This window comes from Ictidomys tridecemlineatus, chromosome 1, assembly GCF_052094955.1.
Source record: "Ictidomys tridecemlineatus isolate mIctTri1 chromosome 1, mIctTri1.hap1, whole genome shotgun sequence".
Taxonomy (NCBI): Eukaryota; Metazoa; Chordata; class Mammalia; order Rodentia; family Sciuridae; genus Ictidomys; species Ictidomys tridecemlineatus.
The window spans coordinates 77,507,406-77,523,779 of record NC_135477.1 but is presented as its reverse complement, the minus strand read 5'-3'; the positions used below and the strand labels follow the sequence as shown (position 1 = coordinate 77,523,779).

At 39.0% G+C, this 16,374-nt stretch overlaps 1 protein-coding gene across 4 annotated transcripts in view; it reads left to right on the top strand.

Annotated features, from left to right (window-relative positions):
* Positions 1–9,437: 9,437 nt before the first annotated feature.
* The window catches only part of Csgalnact2 (chondroitin sulfate N-acetylgalactosaminyltransferase 2), a 38,377-nt gene continuing 31,440 nt past the window's right edge, over positions 9,438–16,374 (top strand). For all 4 annotated transcript variants that reach the window (XR_002484937.3, XM_005334399.5, XM_021732542.3 and 1 more), the window contains exon 1: positions 9,438–9,584. The gene's annotated coding sequence lies outside the window, so the exon portion shown is untranslated. The remainder of the gene's footprint in view (positions 9,585–16,374) is intronic.

Here is a 16,374-nt window from a genome sequence, read left to right as displayed (position 1 = left end):
GATGTGTAAAGTTCTTTTCTCTTTTTAACTTCATAGTTGGAAACATCAGATCTTTGATTCTGAAGTTTCCATACAAGTATTAAAATATCCAAGAGAATGCATTATGGTAGCTACTGGGGACTGGATAGTGATCAAGGACCATGGGCCCTTGGTGACTTTACTGGCTCGTCTTGCACAATATGCATTAAAACCTGACACATGGATAATAACTGCCAAAGCTCAGCTAATTCCACCTTTCAAGGAATTCCTTCCTTCAGGCTACTTTCCCTAAGATAAAGAAGAAGCAAAGCTGAGTTTAGGAATTCCAATTCTCTAGCAATTCCTTGCAGCTCATTTCTTGAAACTGGAGTTGAGTTGTATCAAAGAGAATATATTATTGAGTATTAAGTAGCAATCTATATTAAAATTTATAAAATTTACATAGTCATGCATGAAGATCCATTAGAAAAGAAAAATTGCTGTCCTGAACCACTATGGTACTTAACACACTCACTGCTTCTGTTTATGTCTTCTTGGTGTGTATTGGAATTCCTTGAGGTATTACTCCAGTCTGATCAGTTAACAAACATGACTTGTTAGCAACAGAAATCTGACTCTGTGATCACATTGTTCGTTGAACGCCAAGTGTCTACATCATTTCCACTGCACATGTGTGTGTACACACAGGCCTGTGCGGGTATCACCTAGCTGCTGCCCCAGCCCTGCAAGGCCACAGCTCCAGGCCCTCTGTGTCTATAGCTGCTCATAGCTTCCTCTTTCAATCTGGACCATGGAGGCTAGAAAGAAAATGAATGTTATGCTGCACAGGTGACTCTGGGCAATATTTGTCCTCCAACTTCCAATGGACCTTTACTCATAACTATGCATTTTACATATCTAGAGTCAGTTATTCACTTCAGCCTTTATCTAGGATTATTAAGAAACCCAGGCTGAGAAAAGCTAATGATAACATCCCCTTTTGCAAGAGCATAGACCCTCCATGACGAATGTATGTTTTTTTGTTGTTGTTGTTTTCCCTAAAAATTTTTTTTTCACTAGCCTCCATGAAAGATTTCTTCTTGCCAGCTTATTTGGGTGGAAATCTAGATGATTTTTTCTGAAAGCAGGTCTTAAATAAATACTACATGTATAAAAGAAAATTCAAAAGGGAAAGCATAATTTCCACCTGTACAAAGAATGCATTCTCCCATCCCGGGTTCCTCTCCTTCCTTCAAGAATATTCACACATAGCATATTTAGCTGTCCTTGCAACTGGAGGGTTGTTCCAGGAAGTCCTAGGAAATCTGTTCTTCCATGTCTGTGAACAAGGCATAGTAAGAGTGAGGCTGAGGGCACATACAGCCGTGCCCCTCACATTTCCAGTGTAAAACTTGATTTCTGTTCTTATGTACAGTCAGAAAGCCACTTCCCTCTTCTTCACAGCAATGGCATTGACTAGAACTTTGTAGAGTCTCCCATCTCGTTAGGAGAAGAGAACTGGAGCTAGAACTCACATGAGGGGCCATTTTAGCTAAGAACATAGAAAACACAACGTGTAGAGGATGGTTCAGTTTGGGCACATTGCTGTGTCCACAGAGAGGTACAGTGTGTGGCCATCTAAAGTTACAAGGGTGAGCTTCACTTCCAGAGTTAAGGAGGCAAACACAGTGAACAGCACCCACCCACCCACTCCCAAAACATTAGTTAATCTTTGAAACTGTGATATTTTTGAGTGTTATGTCAAGTGATAAGATATTTTTGCAGATGTTATAGACTCTGTGAAATCACAGGACCTGGCCAATTGACATCTCACAGCTAGAGACAAGACAGAGGAATCTAAACAAGGGCTACATCTCATTGTGATGGCTACAGGGACATCAGTATTTCAGGGAACTCAGCTGGACAGCATGGAGGGAGCCTGTGGCCCAAGACCACCCCAGCCACTGTGACTTCAGCAGTTCCCCACCATACCAGGAAAGATCATAAAGCTACATTGAGCAATTCAAGTTAAAAAAAAATGTCAACAAACAAGGTAAGGAAAGTGCATTCTGAAACAAACAAAAAAATTTTTTTCTTTGAGAAGAGTTTCTGTATTTCATACATAAGCAGTACTTTCCATGCGAATTATCAACTTCTTAAATAAAAATATGAAGCTAATTTTAAGTGTCCAAATTTTATCTTTATCATTGCTGTAAAGAGTACCAAAGCAAGCATGTAAGTATGTCCATTTTGACTGCTCTCATTTCTCACTGCCCTCCAATCCTTTTCTGCATTTGCCTATGGAGGAAGGGATCTATGAAGGATTAAGAAGGGTCTAAGTCCAAGTGAAAAAGTACATAAGGCTGCCTGTGTTATCTGAGGCAAGCAACCTTGGCCAGAGGACTGTGGGGACCAGGTGGTGCCTCATCGTGGAGTCTCTCTTCTCACCAAGGCACTCAACTTCTCCATGTTTCATGCCTTTCTTCTGAGAATTTTAAAGAACTTGAGGATTTTTCTGGAAACTGTGGATCCAGGGCCTGGGAAACTGAAAACTTCAATTACTCAGAACCCCATGGTAAAGGAATACATGGAGGATTTGGGGGATTTCATCAGTGTCTGGAAAGAAAGATGAATTACAGTTAGAGACTTTTAAGAATAGGAATGATGTTGTTGATGGAAGAATTCTGACTTCTCACATTTGAAAGAAGTAAAGGGAGTGTCATGGGAAACTGTATCTTTTGGAGATGTCTAAACAATTTGCATATACTGTAGTCACCCTTATTGAAGAGATATGTTCCAAGATCCCCAGGGGGTACCTGAAACCACAGATAGTACCAAACTATGTATCGATAACCAGAATGGACACTAAGTGACTAATGGATGGGTAGTGCATACAGCATATATATGCCAGACAAAGGGATGATTCATGTCCTGAGCATGATGGAGCAAGATGGTAGGAGATGTCATTAGGTGACTCAGAATGGCACACAATCTAAATATGAATTGTTTATTTATGGTTTTCCTTAATATTTTCAGACGATGGTTGATCATGAGTAAATGGAAGCCTGGAAAGCAAAGCCACAGATAAGGGTTAACTTATCTTTTAACTTTGTAGAAATAAAGACTAAAAGGAGAAGCCCTTTATTCTGGTTTTGCTATATTAAGGGAGTCAGCCAGCATCACTTGTCACTTTTTGGCAGAGATTCAAAGGCAGGCAAAAGAATGGGGATGCTTTATAGTGGGTCGGGGGGGATTGAGGTGTGTGAAGAAGGCTTCAGGTATGCTGTGACTAGAGGTTGGTTGGGGAAGCTGTAGGCAGGTTAATTAGCCAAAAGGCATCTTACTGTTACTGGTTTTAAGAAACAGTGGCTTTCTTTGGTTTTTAGTTGGAAATGAAGCAAAAAATAAGGAAGCTGACAGTTATTGACCAATCTCTCTTTGTTCCGGGCCAACAGTTGTGATATTGTGGTTTGGTCTCCTGGGTTGGTTGCTATATTTCATCATGATTTCAATATTTGTCTCCTCCCAAACTCATGCTGATATTTAATTGCCCCATTGTAACATTATAGTATTGCACTTTCTAGCCTACAGAACTGTCAGAATCTATAGAATTTACCTGTATGTGGTGAGGACTAGAATCCTGCTACGTGGCATTTTTAGCACTCTTTCACTAAGCTACACCTCCAACCCAGAAGATACATTTTCACTCATTATAAATTTCCCAGTCTCGGGTATTCTGTTAGACCAGCACAAAATGGACTGAGACCATGGCTTGAGTAGGGAACTCATATCTGAGTCATAATTTTCAGCTTTGGTGATTTACAGAATTAGGGTCTCTATGACAACAAGTCTTGAAAAGCTACTCCTAAAGTGCTTCAGATATTATCTAAAGCAAACAAGATACTCTGTACCTTGGTGCCCTGACCACAAAGGAAGTAGTGTTCAAAAGGAAGACATGGGGAGCCAAGAAAAAGGAGTTGTTCATGACAGTAGGACGGAACTATTAACTGGGTTACATATTCGGGTCTCTATATGATGCTGCAAAAATTTAACTCATGCTATATGGAGGTTGTTCAATTCAAACTAAAATTACCTGGGATCTGATAAACACACTATAATAATTGGTTCTTTTTTGAGGGAGATTTTAGTGAGGTTAGAGATTATTTGGGTGGTGATCATTTATCCATATTGCTACAAGTGGAAATGCTATCAATAGTGATTTCTTGTAGTTTCCTTTGTTGAGACTGGAATTTCTCAGAAGTTTCCATTATGGGGGTCTGATGATGGGTGGCATCTTCAGTAGTCAGGAAGTTCAACGGGCAATAGCTACTATTTGGGATACTTGAAGAATGGTATTAGAATGTATACATACTGATCTAAAAATTATAAATGAGGAAAGAACAGAAAGAAAAAGGGTCTCTTAGTATGTGAGAATCAGAAAATGAGGGGGAAAAAACCCCAGGAATTAGACGGGTATTGATTCAGCATCTTGGGTGGAAATTGTGCACTATCCAAGATCATTGATACGTTCCAAAGATCTTGAGATAGTTATCTGCTCCTAGTGATCAGCTGCTGTAGAAGATCATTGAGAGCTCCCAGTTTGAGGTTTTATAGAAGAACAGTCAAATTCTGTGTAATTCTGGATTGCTTCTTTAGTTGTACAAAGTGAACGCAGGATTGACATCCTGAGGCTTCACTGCTATAAAAATACTCAAATATAAAATACATTCACATCCCATGGAAGGTAGAAGCTGGATAAAATCCATCCAAGGGTGTTCAAGAGCCCTTGAGGCTTTGGTTCCTGGCCACATTATACCTTGAAGTTTTTCAGGATTATATTGTTGACGGGTGACACAAGACTTAGTTGTCTCTCTAAAGCTTCTCCTCCAATATTGATTTAAGCTAGTAATCAGTTTAGCTGGGTGCAATGGCACACTCCTGTAATCCCAGAAACTTAGGAGGCTGAGGCAGGATGATCACAAGTTCAAGGCCAGCCCCAACATTAGTGAAACCCTCAGCAAAGTCAGTGAGAATGGCTTAAACAACAGACACATAAGGCCCAGACCTGTGTTCTAACTTGTGAGTTTCCTTCTTATGGCAGATAGCACTATTAGCTAGAACAACACAAAACAGCAAAATGAAAGCCAGCAAAAGGGATGAAAAGAAATGAGCTGATTCTACCAAGGATGCTAAACACGTAGAAATCAGTAACAACTCCTGGGTACCAAGCTGAGCTTAAGCAGATAGGAAGCTCAATGCAAAGAGCAGAGTTCAGGCCCAATACTAACTTAACCAAATTGATGTGGACTCCATAAGCCAAGAATATCCAGGCACCAAGGGCTTCCCTAGTACTACACCTGGGGGAAGGCTAGGGTCTTTGATGAGAAGTAGTATAGAATGTATATTGGGGCCACCAAGGAAAACTGGAAATAAATGAAGTCCACACAAAGAAGAACAAGTAAAGGCTATTTATTCTGAATTTGCTATAGCAAAGGAGTTGGTCACCATCCTTTGCTTTTGGTAGAGATTCACAGTCAGGAAGTGGAACAGAAAAGCTTTATAGTTAAAAAGGGGGGAGGGAGATGGTAGGCCTTCAGATTGAATGTTAGTGGAGAAGTTTTTTTAAAACTACATATTTATGATTTGTATTTTCATACAAGGTAACTTCTTATTTTAAGCCCCAGTGTATCTCCAACAATCTGTCTGAATTATATACTGAAATATATATATGTGTGTATACTTATATCCACATGTACGCATATATGTATTTGAATTATATACCCTCCATATTCAAATAACATACTTTTTGGTACTCAACTTGGCTATGTAAAAAAGATCATAAAAGCTAATGACTTAAATCCTTGATGGAAGAACCTCTTTTGCTTTAAAAACAATTTTAATCATGGGGTGTGGTGGCACACACTTGTAATTCCAGTGGCTTAGGAGGCTGAGGCAGGAGGATCTAGAGTACAAAGCCAGTCTCAGCAACAGAAAGGTGCTAGCAACTCAGTGAGACCCTGTCTGTAAATAAAACAAAATAGGGCTGGGGATGTGGCTCAGCGGTTGAGTGCCCCTGAGTTCAATCCCTGGTACAAAACAACAACAACAACAAAACAAAAAAAAATCCACAAACAATCAATTTTAATCAGTGATTCAAATTGCATTTAAAAATAGGTGATAACTGAGCCTCACCAGCTACTTTGATTTCATGCCAGGTCCCATCCTAGAATAGTTTTGGTATTTTCTTCTCTGAATTTTTGTTTTCTTCACTCTAAAAACTGAAGACCCTGACCTACTCCACAGGGATGTTAGGATAATTAAAAGATTCAGAGGGGCCTAGGGAAATAGCTCATGTAGAGTGCCTTCCTAGCATGTGTACAAGGGCCTGGGTTCAATCCCCAACACCACACACACACACACACACAAAAAAAAAAAAAAAAAGGCAGGAAAAACAAGGTATAGAAAACACTGGAGAAGCTCCTTTTGCTCACTGTGTTCTCCAGTGTTTTCAACAAACATGTGGCTATATAGTATGATCAGGAAGAAGGAGGATAATGGAAGGAAAGCAAATACAATAAATGAGACAAAAACTCAGTGTCTATGGCTTGTGGAGGGGGACAAGAAAAGAACATGCTAGACACAGAGGGGAGTGTTCTATCTTGCATTGCAACACACCAAGAAGTGAGGGAGGTTTGAATTTGATTATCATAGATTAGACATTTCCATCTAGAAGGTTTACCAGCATTCATTCATTCATTTACAAATCCCAGAAGATGCAAAGAATGCTAACAATAGGATCAGGCCCTGTGCTTGGTTGGCATGGGGATGCCAGAGAGAGTAGGAGAGGCCATATATGTGCCCTCATGGGAATGGACAATCTGGTCCTATTTTAAGGATTCAGAAGGAAAGAGCAAGCCTAAAAATTTGCTATTACTGAACATGAGACTAAAGAGTGAGGTCCGAGGCCCCTGTATTCATTTGGGGGAAACATCAAATACAGTATCATATTCAAGGGACATGTAATAGACTTAGACTTGAACTGAGAACTTCAAATCTCTAACAGTTCGGTGAGCTGCCATTTCTACTTACTTGTATTGATAATTTATATTTTGTTTTATTCTCCTAAACCTACCAATGTTGTGTTCAGTACCATTTACTAGAGTTTCCCCACCTTCTAATTCTCTCAAGAGAGAATTATTACTAACACACCTTTACATTCACACTCCCAAGTTGGATCATCAGACTTGTGGGATAAATATCAAAGGCAGCATCAGAGAATCAGAGAATAGAGACACTAGAGCTTTACACTTAGCTTACACTAAGTAGATTCACACTAAGCTGATCTGCATACTAGAGCATAACCAGCCAACTAAGCAATTTAATCAGGAGGGGCAGTTAATGTAATCAGACATGCCTTCAGCTCAAGGAGCTAGTCAAGTGGCAGAGATGGTGGGCACCACAGAGATCCCTGCATGTTCTTAAACAACTGAATTTATCGAATACTATGTGCTAAGAGAGGAAAAAGACATAGTGCTTATTTCCCAAAGCTCACAGACCAATTCTGTCTGTGACTAGATTAATTCTTTATTCTTAGGCCGGGTTGAGGGGGAAGAGGTGTTGGAACTATAAAATTTTAGAGTTGCTCAGAAATGACACTAGAGGATTGAGACTTTGATGTTTGGAATAGAATGGATATTCAACAAGCCTGGCTTGGTGGTCCAGACTCTTGAAGGATTTCCCACAGGGCATTCAAGAACATCTGGGCTAAAAACTTCCCAGCACATGTCAGCTAACAAAGACAGCTGTGATTAGAACAAATCCTTCTCCCCTGGAATGCTATTTCTATAGGATGTACTCTACAGTCACCCAGCCTTCCACTCTAACTAATGCATTTAATGATGGTAATAAGCACCAATTGCCTGCCACCTGCCAGGTACAGTGTCAGATATTTCAAATACAAAAGTGCATTTAATCCTCACAACAATTTTAGGAACACATATTACTTTTGTTTCCAAAACACAGCTGAGTAAACTGAGTCTCAGAGAGGCTAAGTCTTGAAGCCAGAATTTGACAGTCAGCATAGATAGGTAAATGGAGTCAGGTTGCTTCAAGGAGGCTAATTTTGGGTGAGTCTGGGAAGTTGGAGACTTTCCCCTGAAGGATTGAAGTGTTAATTCCTTCAGAGTCTTTCTTCCACCCTTATCAAGAACCAGCCCCAGCTCCAACTTGTTGCCAAGGTAACCTGTCCCAGGAATTGCCCCTCCCTACAGGGGCTCTAAGGTGGTTAATGTGTCCTTGGCTGCACCATCCTGCCCTTCCCCCTTCAGCTCACCTGTTTCCCACCTTTTAGCCATCCCACCAGCATTTTTCCTAGGCCTAATCACATACTCAGGAAGGAGAAAGATTAGGGGAAGAGGGCAGAACAAAGGAAGCCTAGGACATATAAAAAGGGCAGAAAACCTTGCTTCTGGGGATAGCAGGATACCAGCTATCCTTTCTCCCTCGTGGGAGAAATCTCTGTTACCCACCACACCCCCTTTTAATTTTTCATTTTGTTTTTATTGTTGTAGTCGGACACATTACCTTTATTTTATTCATTTTTATGTGATGCTGAGGTCCGAACCCAAGGCCCCACGCCTGCGAGGCAAGCGCTCTACCCCTGAGCTACAGTCCTATGTTACCCCTTTTTAAATAAACCTGCTTTATATGCTTGCCTCCTGCTTCTCTGAGGTTCAGACTTCAACATGTGAGGAAGCAGGACTCGTCACCGATAACCGCGGTATCACAGCCGGGTGGAATAAACCCCAGAGCTGGTTTTTAGCACAGTGTTCTGCCCAGACACAAGCAGGCCCTGGTGCTGCCGTGCTCCTCTCACCGGCTCAGTCTGGTACTCTAGAGGACGAAGTGCCTGAAGGATGTTCCTGGAACAATCACTTGAATGAAGGAGGCAGGGGAGAGGGTTTTTCCTCATCTACTAAAATCATACGATCTTGAACTTCAAATCCATTTTCCAGAAAGTGCACTTCAGCTGTCTCATTGAGCATATGAGGAAACTCCAGTCCAGTGAAATGGATGACTAGATCCAAAAGATCACTGGCAGCCCAGAGCCCTCTTGGCTGGAGCCTACTGCTCAGGCCAACATGCCTGAGAATGCTCAGATACCTCTGGAGACTTCAACTCAGCGACTACATCTGCCCTCGTGGCTCCTTGGGGCTCCCGGGACGGGGCTACCAGGGCAGGGCAGCGCTGCCCACGGAGAGCTGGCAGGGTACCTGCGCAGCCAGCCTACAGGCCGGGACTCAGACCAGTCGCTGCAGGTGCTGGCCCGGGCACTCTGCGGGCCTCCACAGGTAGATTTTGGAAGTCCACACCCCTATGTATTTTTTGAACTCAGCAACTCTGGCAGGCCAGTCCCGAGCGGGTCCGAGGCAGTGGGCGGGGCCTGCGGCTGCAGTCTCATTTCCTCGCGCGCGCCGGAAGTGGCCGTCCCTGGCGCGGCGGCGCGCCCGGCGGGTGGGCTGCTGAGGCGGCGGCGGCCCCAGTGCGCGGGGCGCCGCCCATGTGCGCCCGCCGTCCCGGAGGTGGGGGTGGCTTGGTGGCCGCGGTGGACCGAGAGGGCCAGCGCGGTGAGTACCCGGCCACGCCTGAGACTCCCGCCGGCTCGGGCGGAGCGGTGCCGGCCATCGGAATGCGGGCTGGGGTCTGCGGGCACTGGTCCCTGTCAGGTCACATCGGACGGACCCTCCGGGGCCCTGTCCCTGGGTGGTAGCTTCGCGGACAGCCCTCTGGAGTCCGCTCGGATTTCAGGGGAAAGCTGCAGTTTTTTTCCGAGACCGGTGCTGCCAGGGACCTTTGGTTTGCGTGTCAGTGTTTTGTTTTGTTCACTTTTTTTTTTTTTAACTTACTATCTCCTCTCGGTGGATAAACTTTTTAGTCATCTGTTACCACTTCGGGGGGGGGGGGTTAAAATCGTTTTCTCTGACAGCAGCACTCCCACCTCTTGACAGACATCAGAAGGAACGCCTTTAAAAGATGCACGTTTTGTAGGAATGAGGGGGGTCGAGCATCCCACGGGACAGGGAGCCTCTGGCCTTGTCAAAAAATTCACCTTGAAAATTACTCTATTCTGGAGCAAGTGACAGAGAAGAAATTTGTCAAACATGAAAGCGATGCTCCTTCTTTGGCGATGGTATTGACAGCATGACAATATGATCATGAATTCGAAGCTTTTCCGTTTAAGCCCTTGTTAAACCTGAAGGTATTTTCTAGCCTGCTTTTGAGATAATGTATGCCATGTCGTGGCAGTTCACTGTCATTTTGAAAGCTCCTGGGCCTTCATTTCTGGTGAGATTAATGATATCTTTATATCATTAATGTATTTTAAAAGTACCTTTGGTCTTGGAAGTGAGAAACCAAGTATTTTATGACAGAGAATGTTCGCATTCATTTTGTATTCTTTCTAGTTGTTTAAAGTTGTTATGTGACTAAAAGAATGCAAAAGCTGCCGGATTTGCAATATGTATGGCTCAGATAATTTGAACATAAGTACAATTAGTTCCAAGCGGTTTAGAAACTGCATTTTTTCCTTAACTTTTTTGTAGTTGTATAAAATAACATATTAAGTCAACAAGTACATAAATCTTAATTGTATAACTCAATTAATTTTTACATATTCATTATCTGTTTAATCTCTATATACATCATATTATAACTGAACATTACAGTGTGAACATTTTGATTAAACATTTCAATCATCCTCTGCTTCTTCAAGTCACTTATACTCCTATCCCCAATCTGTATTTTGACTCTTCTCATCAGCTATTAATTTTGTCTATTTTGAGCTTCATATTAATGAAATTCCATTGCTTGTGATAGTATGGTGTCAGTGGTGCTTTTTATTGCTATGCTATATTCCACTCTATGACTACTCTTCTGCTGATGAGCATTTGTGTTTCCAATTTTTATATACTATGTATTTTGTATATTAAGAATGTTATGAACATTCTTGGTGAGCATGTAGATGAATTTGTTAGATGTAGAATGATTGAATCATAAGGTAAGCAGCAAATGACATTTTAACTTATGCGGAACATTCCTTTTTTTAAAAAAAAGTAAAAGAAGCTTTTGTTAAATAATCTAATATTAAGGATGATTAAAAATGGTTGAACTATTATGAGTTCAAGACTTAGGAGATTCCATTACCAAGTTATTATATATATATATATATATATATATATATGTGTGTGTGTGTGTGTGTGTGTGTGTGTGTATGTATTACACATCTATAACAGCCTTCTTTAGATGGTCATTACTTGTTTATAAGTCTGTTAGATCTGATTATGATCTGACTCTGAAGTTTGGTATAACAAGGAGAAACTGTGTTACTCAAGTTAGAAGTTGTTAGGGGAAATTAAGTAGTTGTTGTTAGGGGAAACAAAACACCACAAGAATATAACTAAAAATGGATTGAAAAATCATGGGATTATAAAACAATGAATTTAAATTGTTATTTTCATGCTGCATGAATACTAAGTATAAATGTAAAATTGAATTATAGGGTTGTTACAAATGTGAATTGTTACAGGAATATAGTTATTTCCATACATATGAAGGTATTAGAATATTTATAATGTGAACTGAAAACAAAAAGCACTAAATAATTGTGGGAAATCAGTGGAACCCCAGACTGAACAAAAACAAGAACTAAGCCTAAAGGAGTTAATGTAAGAAACAGAAGAAAACCTTAAAATAAATATTAGTTATCTTAAATTGGGAGCTTATCCCACTTGTTGAATACATACAGGCTGCCATGAAAAAAAAGCAGTCTGTTATTACTATTAAAACATAGAAAGTGCTGGGCACAGTACTTTCAAGTATTTTGTATAAGAAAACAGTTAACTTATTTCTCAACTCCATGTCACAGATAATTATAGCTAAGAAATTTAATGGAATGTTAAGAAAGGATGCATAAGCTAGAGTAGGTAGAATTTTAAAATCTTTAATAATCTGAATCAAAAATTTAATAATCTAGAGCATGATTTCAAAGTCAGGTTTTTCCCCCCACATCAGACAGGTAATGTGCTAATAATAAAAAAGGTGCATGTCACACAGCACTGAATACCTACATTTACGAACCAAAAAGGATCTCAAAGTTGGTTTTTAATCAACTTTCTGTTGCTGTGACAAAATACTTGAAATATCATCAACTTAAAAGTAGGAAGGGTTTATTTTGGCTCACAGGTTTTAGTACATGGTAAACTGGCCTGTCACTTTGGGGCCTATAGCAAGGCAGTATGTCATGATGGAAGCCCATGGCTGAGGTGGCTTCCTACCTTGTGATAAGCAGGAAGCAAGAGGGACAAGAAACAACTGGAATCCCAATAATCCCTTCAAGAGCAGGCGCCAAAAGACCTAAACTTCCTTCCACTAGGCCCCACCTACTAAAGGTTCTACCACCTCCCAATAGCACCACAGACTAGTGATCACACCCTTCAACACATGGGCTTGTAGGTTACATTTCAGATCCAAAATATAGCAATTGGGAACGTGGGAAGTAGGTTTAGGCAAGTTGGAAGCAGCAAATACTGACCAATTATGTGTTGCAATGAATAATTTAAGTAAATTTAACCAGGAATTTCACTTCCAGGGATTTATCCTATTGATGAAATAACATATATTCAAGTCCTATATGCTAAGGCTGTTCATGCCAAGATGTTTAATAGTGGCATTAGATTTGGAAGGATACACCAAAACCAGAGAAGGGAACTTAGACTCCAGGATAGAAGAGAGACTTTACTGTAAGCCCTTTTATCATTTTTAATCTTTTTATCTCATGTTTTTATTTTTTGATATTTTAGAAGTATAAAAGAATTAGGGCTGGAGTTGTAGCTCCATGATAGAGCACTTGCCTCGCATGTGTGAGACACTGGTTTTGATTCTCAGCACCACGTATAAATAAATAAACAAAATAAAGGTCTATCAACAACTAAAAATATTTTTAAAAAAGAATTATAAGTTGGACTTTGTGGTACATGCATGAGTTCCAGACCAGCCTGAGCAACACAATAAGACCCTGTTTCAAGGAAAAGAAAAAAAATTTTTTTTTCTTTTAGAAGTATTAAAAAAATTAAGGACTTAGAGCTGGGGTTGCCATATCTGGCTGGCCACCTATATTTTTATTTATCTTATTTTTTAGTTTTGGCATCAGGAATTGAACTCAGAAGCACTTAACCACTGAACAACGTTCTCAGCCGTTTTCATTTTTATTTTGAGACAGGGTCTCAATGAGTTGCTTAAGGCTTCACTAAATTGCTAAGGCTGGCCTTGAACTTGCAATACTTCTGCCTCAGCCTCCAAAGTTGTTGAGATTACAGGCATGCACCACCACACAGACCACTGGCCATCTATTTTAATATGACCTGTGACCTAAGGGTAGTTTTTACATTTTTAAATATTTTGGGGAAAAGAGAAAAACAATACTTTATGACATGTGAAGATTATATGAAGTTTGAATTTCAGTGTCCTTTGAAACAAATATGTGTATTAATTCACATATCATCAGCATATGCTTTGCATGCTACAATGGCAGAATTGACTGGTTATAACATTATCTGACCTAAAATGTTGGCTGACCCCTAGTTTGAGGCAAAAAAATAGATTTCTCTATATATAGGAATTTGGTTTGTTATAAAGGTAACTTGCATTTCAAATTAAGGACAGGAGCATGTATTATAATATGAGTGACAAGAAGTGCCTATTTAAGGAAAAAAATTACTTATTTTACATTAGAATTACTTCAGATAGGGAGGCTAAAATTGAAAAGTCATTTAGGAAAAGCTTGATACATTCAACTATTAACAAGAGAGACCAAAATTTGTGTAATAGGAAATTTCCTTTCAGTTTTTTAAAGATATTGCTTCATTGTCTTCTTGTTTGCATTGTTTCCAAGAGTAATCTTCTATAATCTGACATCATTGCCTTTTGTTTCTTATATATGATACATGCTTTTTGTCTGGCTGCATTTAAGATTCTCTTGATCATTGAGTTTGAGCAGTTTAATCATCATATGCCTTGGTTTTGTTGTTATTTTGAGATAAGTTCTTGTCGGTTATGTGGCCAGGCTTGAACTTGGAATCCTCCTGCCTGAACTTCCTAAACAGCTGGAATGACAGGTGTGTACCACCTTGCCTGGCTGTATGCCTTGTTTTATTTATGGTTCTTATACTTGAGGTTGATTGAGCTCCTTAAATCTATGTATTCAGTTTTCATCAGATTTGCAAAATGTTCAGCCTTTGAAGTAGTTTCTACTGCTGTGTCTGCAATTCACTTTCTTTTTTTTTTTTTTTGAAACATCTAAACTACTCTTAATCCCATCCAGTGTATTTTTCACCTTGACATTGAAATTTTCATCTCCTAAAGTTTAATTTGGATCTTTTTTTAAATGTCATACGTGTTTCTACTTTTTTTTGAACAGGAACATCTTTTAAAATACAATTATACTGTTTTAATGTCATTTTCTGTGAATTCTCATATTTGTGTCCGTTCTAGGTCAGTTTTAGTCAGTGATTATTTTCGTTATGGCTGATGATTTTTGTTTGAATGTCATATATTGTAAATTTTACTTTGTTTTGTGGTATTTTTATATTTCTATAAATATTCTTGAGGCTTGTGCTGTTAACTTGGAAACAATTTGATCCTTTCATGTTTTGTTTTTAAGATTTGTTGGTAGGACTAGAGCCATGTTTAGAGCTAATTAGTTCCCACCACTGAGGCAAGACATTTTTGAATACTTTACACAATTCCCCATGAATTTTGAGGTTTTTCCAGTTTGTTTGGTGAGAGCACGCCTATTTCTGGCCCTGCATGAATACTAGGTTCTGTGTCCTCAAATTTTTTGTGTGGTCTTTTCCTTAGCCTATTAATTTCTCCATAAGCTTACATTGAACAGGACTCCACTGAATATCCAAAGGATGTCTCTTCTTCAGAACTCTGGAGTTCTCTCTTTTTGTAGCTGTCTCCTTTGAACTCTAGCTGCCTTAGTCTCCTCAGACTGTCAACTCAGGAAATCTGCTGGTCTATGCTTAAGTTCCTCTCCTTGGGCTGGAAACTTAGGCAGTAAATTGGGTAGTCATTTGTGTCTTGTTCCAGGATTGCTGACCTTTTTTACTTGATGTTGAATATCTTGAAAATCGTTGTTTCATATTTTGGGGTCTTTTTGAGGGGGAGGAAATTTTTTTCTTTTTGGTTGTCTGTATATTTCTGAAATCTTTGATTTTTATATTTCATTCCTTTGACAATTCATTTTCTTATCTCTGCAATATCCCTTTCTCTGTAAATAAACCTTATCAGTGATATAAACACATTGTGTAGTATGATGGTGATCAAGATGGAATTTTTTTGTTTTGCCTTTTTGTGGGGCTGGGAATTGAACCCATGGCCTTGTGAGGCAAGCACTGTAGCAGTGAGCACATTCCTCCTAGTCTTTCTAATATTCTTAACATACTTAGAGCTGTTATAAACTAGTCTTCTAGGATTTGGTTGAAGAGTTTCCTACAGGAACTAAACAAGTAAGATTTTAATTGAAATTTCTCATAAAAATAAGACAATCACCACAGAACTATGCAACTAACATTTATATTCTGAGGTAATTACAGCAGCTTTTCTTTCATTTCAGTGGAAAACATTCTGCTATAATATTAGCCTATTAAGTCACAAGTTTTCAATTCTGTGCATAGTGCAATGAAATTGGCACAGGTACATTAAAATTGGTTGGAAATAATAATCTAGAACTTAAATATAATAATTAATATTAAAATTATATTACATATTGTATAATTCTATATTATTATTTTATAATTATATGACATATTATGTAATTCTATACACTATCTAAATTTTTATAGGTGTTCCACATCTGGAATGATGGAGCAAAATGGGTTAAATAGTATGTAAACCATCTCAAATCAAACAGTGCTATCCTGAAAAAACTGTATGGACAATGTATAAAAATACATTTTAAATCAGTGGGTTTTTTCCAGGATTTTTGAATTGCAACCCAGTTATAAATACATTTTACATGAAAAGTTCATACATATGCACATATATAATCACAACACAAAACTTACTACTAAATGTGATTCACGTTGATATTTTTTATTCCGTTGAAAAGTTAACCTTTACGAGTGGCCCATTTAAGTCATAGCTCACAGTATAAAATATATTGTCTGCATACCAAAAAAAAAAAAAAGCTATGAGGTGCCCTATTAGTAAAAGATAGTGGTATTTAGATTATATATTTTTGGTTCTTTTATAAAGTTTCACTCCCAAACTGTTTGAGTATATAATCATACTATGGTTAAGTCTGTCTACCTTAATAATAATTTATACAAATTATGTTTCTACATTTTCAATTTGAGC